Source organism: Lates calcarifer, unplaced genomic scaffold (assembly GCF_001640805.2).
Source record: "Lates calcarifer isolate ASB-BC8 unplaced genomic scaffold, TLL_Latcal_v3 _unitig_2654_quiver_1170, whole genome shotgun sequence".
NCBI lineage: Eukaryota > Metazoa > Chordata > Actinopteri > Centropomidae > Lates > Lates calcarifer.
In genome coordinates, this window is record NW_026116357.1 from 10,001 (window position 1) to 14,202 (window position 4,202).

The window sequence follows — 4,202 nt, forward strand, 5'->3', positions numbered from 1 at the left end:
TCATCATCAGTCATGACCTTGTGGGCGGAGCTCAGAGAGACTGAGAAACGAAGCCGGAAACAGCTTTAAACCAACGTCTGAACCGCCGCCTCTGTTTGTCAGTGTCAGGAAACTGGACCAGTGAGGAAGCCCGGATGTTAAACCACTCAACACACCTGCAGCACGAAGGTAAGGCTAACAGTTTGGCAGGTGTTAGCATTAGCCTCTTACTGACATTGACCATTTCCAGTGGTTTTAGTCTTGTGGGTCAGAGTGTGTGTGTCTGTAATGTTTGGAGACTGCTCTGGTTCAGCTGTAATGATTCATGTCAGGCTGTGATGAGAAACCGCTCATGAGACGAGGTGAGGTTTTAACTCAAATTCAGGGATTCTTTAATTTGACTGAAAGTCAAAAACACTGCAGGTTATTTTCACGTCTCTGTGAGTTTCTAACTCGCAACTGAAGCTGTGTTTGACCTAACTGAACTCTTTCTTCAAGTAGAACTTAATAAATAAATAAATAGTAATAAATAAAACTAGTTGTTCATCTAAGTCTTATTTTGTACAACTCAAAACTGTGCAAACAGATTTTCTCGAGTTTTATTTGTACTTGTCTGTAATTGCCTCCTGCACTGTGTGGGTTTCAGTGATAAGAGTTAGTTAATCTGTGTTTCAGGTGTTGTACTTGATGAATTATTAACACCAGCGATCAGGTTTTTTGGTTTAGTGTCACTGGGTAAATCCCAGCTCAGAACTTGGTATTTGATGGATTTAGTACTGGATATAATGAGAACTGATTAATGTGTCTGTTAAATCAGAAAAAAGTACTAACTCAGAGCTCATGGTGACGTTCTCAGATGTCTTGTTTTGCTTAATCAACTGTATTTACTATTTATCATCTCACAAAGAAAACTGTTAAATCCTCTCCTCTCACACCTTGAAGCAAATATTTGGCACTTTTGGTTTTGAAAAAAAAAGTATCAGAATAGTTGTCAATGTTTTGTCTTTGGACAAAGTGACTCTCCTCACCTTCTCACCAAACTATATCAGACACATCAGAACCAACAAACCCTGAATCTTCTGTCTTGGATTGTTATTGTTCAGGATCAATCACAATGGGATTGAAAAATATCGTAACTTCAGTTTGATTGGACATGATCAGAATTCTTAATTATGTGTATGTGCGAGACACAGTAAATTATACCGCACTGTTTTCATGTTGAAATTGTTGGTGAAGAATAGGTAGTAGTGTATTGATCATTTTCCTTTGTATGCTTCTCTTTTATCTCCTCTAGGTGTCATCTGTGACACTGTGGTTCCTCGATTCGACGGCATGACCACGATCATGAGACATTGTTAATGATCACTGAGACACCGTCTATGATCACAGAAACGTCCATGACCACAGAGAGTCTTCCTACGGTGAAAAAGTTCTTTGAGACCAGGACAGAGGCCTCCAGGTAATTTATTAACAGCTATACATCAACTGTCCAACACAGAATGCTAACATTAAACTGTTTGTGTTCAGTATTCAGTATGTAAGGAAAGTGTAAACATAAAAGTAATTGATAATTTTCCTTTGTGTGTTTCTCTTTGATTTCCTCCAGGTGTCCATGATTGGAGAGACATTGTCCACGATTGCTGAGACTTGTTGAGATGAGAGAGACGTTGTCCATGATCAGAGAATAGTATGGCGTCAAAAAATATCAAAAAATGTCATACTGTAGCAAGGCATCAAAAATACTCAAAACTGTCATAGCATAGTAAGGAGTCAATACTCATGAAAAAATGTCATAATGTAATATGGTGTCAAAAAATGTTATAGTAAGGCGTGAAAAATCGTCAAAATTGTCAGTATAATATGATGTCAAAAAATGTCATAGTATAGTAAGGCATCAAAAACACCCAAAAAAATGTCATAGTATAGTAAGGTGTCAAAAATGGCTAAAAAATGTCATAGTATAGTATGACGTCAAAAATGGTTAAAAAATGTAATAGTATAGTATGGTGTCAAAAATCATTGAAAAATGTCATAGTATAGTATGGCGTCAAAAACGCTCAAAAAATATCATCGTATAGTATGGTGTCAAAAACGCCCAAAAAATGTCATAGTATAGTAAGGCGTCAAGAATCATCAAAAAATGTCATAGTATAGTAAGGCGTCAAAAATGGCTAAAAAATGTCATAGTATAGTAAGGTGTCAAAAACGCTCAAAAAATGTCATAGTATAGTATGGTGTCAAAAACGCTCAAAAAATGTCACAGTATAGTATGGTGTCAAAAACGCCCAAAAAATGTCATAGTATAGTATGGTGTCAAAAACGCCCAAAAAATGTCATAGTATAGTATGGTGTCAAAAATCATCAAAAAATGTCATCGTATAGTAAGGTGTCAAAAATGGCTAAAAAATGTCATAGTATAGTATGGCGTCAAAAATCATCCAAAATTGTCATAGTATAGTATGGCGTCAAAAACGCCTAAAAAATGTCATAGTATAGTATGGTGTCAAAAAAAGTCAAAAATTGTTATAGTATAGTATGACGTCAAATATCATCAAAAAAAGTCATAGTATAGTATGGTGTCAAAAAAAGTCAAAAAATGTCATAGTATAGTAAGGCGTCAAAAATCATCAAAAAATGTCATAGTATAGTAAGGCGTCAAAAATCATCAAAAAATGTCATAGTATAGTATGGTGTCAAAAACGCTCAAAAAAATGTCATAGTATAGTATGGTGTCAAAAACGCCCAAAAAATGTCATAGTATAGTATGGTGTCAAAAACGCCCAAAAAATGTCATAGTATAGTATGGCGTCAAATATCAAAAAATGTCATAGTATAGTATGGTGTCAAAAACGCCCAAAAAATGTCATAGTATAGTATGGTGTCAAAAATGCTCAAAAAATGTCACAGTATAGTATGGCGTCAAAAATCATCAAAAAATGTCATAGTATAGTATGGCGTCAAAAAAAGTCATCAAAAAATGTCATAGTATAGTATGGCGTCAAAAACGCTCAAAAAATGTCATAGTATAGTATGGTGTCAAAAACGCCCAAAAAATGTCATAGTATAGTATGGTGTCAAAAAAAGTCCAAAAATGTCATAGTATAGTAAGGCGTCAAAAATCATCAAAAAATGTCATAGTATAGTATGGCGTCAAAAAAAGTCATCAAAAAATGTCATAGTATACTATGGCGTCAAAAATGGTCAAAAAATATCATAGTATAGTAAGGTGTCAAAAATGGCTAAAAAATGTCATAGTATAGTATGGCGTCAAAAACGCTCAAAAAATGTCATAGTATAGTATGGTGTCAAAAAAAGTCAAAAATTGTTATAGTATAGTATGACGTCAAATATCATCAAAAAAAGTCATAGTATAGTATGGTGTCAAAAAAAGTCAAAAAATGTCATAGTATAGTAAGGCGTCAAAAATCATCAAAAAATGTCATAGTATAGTAAGGCGTCAAAAATCATCAAAAAATGTCATAGTATAGTAAGGCGTCAAAAATCATCAAAAAATGTCATCGTATACTATGGCGTCAAAAATGGTCAAAAAATATCATAGTATAGTAAGGTGTCAAAAATGGCTAAAAAATGTCATAGTATAGTATGGTGTCAAAAATGGTCAAAAAATATCATAGTATAGTAAGGTGTCAAAAACACTCAAAAAATGTCATAGTATAGTATGGTGTCAAAAAAAGTCAAAAAATGTCATAGTATAGTATGGCGTCAAAAACGCTCAAAAAATGTCATAGTATAGTATGGTGTCAAAAACGCCCAAAAAATGTCATAGTATAGTATGGTGTCAAAAAAAGTCAAAAATGTCATAGTATAGTAAGGCGTCAAAAATCATCAAAAAATGTCATCGTATAGTAAGGTGTCAAAAATGGCTAAAAAATGTCATAGTATAGTATGGTGTCAAAAACGCCCAAAAAATGTCATAGTATAGTATGGTGTCAAAAAAAGTCAAAAATTGTTATAGTATAGTATGACGTCAAATATCATCAAAAAAAGTCATAGTATAGTATGGTGTCAAAAAAAGTCAAAAAATGTCATAGTATAGTAAGGCGTCAAAAATCATCAAAAAATGTCATAGTATAGTAAGGCGTCAAAAATGGCTAAAAAATGTCATAGTATAGTATGGTGTCAAAAACGCTCAAAAAATGTCATAGTATAGTATGGTGTCAAAAACATAGTATAGTATGGTGTCAAAAACGCTCAAAAAATGT

At 33.5% G+C, this 4,202-nt stretch overlaps 1 long non-coding RNA gene across 6 annotated transcripts; it reads left to right on the forward strand.

Annotated features, from left to right (window-relative positions):
- Positions 1–1,912: 1,912 nt before the first annotated feature.
- Positions 1,913–4,159, forward strand: LOC127140229 (uncharacterized). Of its 6 annotated transcripts, none has more exons than XR_007810599.1 (4): positions 1,913–2,669; positions 3,206–3,357; positions 3,396–3,775; positions 3,813–4,159. It is a non-coding gene; the product is annotated as an uncharacterized LOC127140229 (long non-coding RNA). The 6 variants fall into 6 exon arrangements; XR_007810600.1 differs by having other exon boundaries at positions 1,917–2,365; positions 2,594–2,669; positions 3,206–3,775; XR_007810597.1 differs by having other exon boundaries at positions 1,918–2,555; positions 2,594–2,669; positions 3,206–3,775.
- The last annotated feature ends 43 nt before the right edge of the window (positions 4,160–4,202 follow it).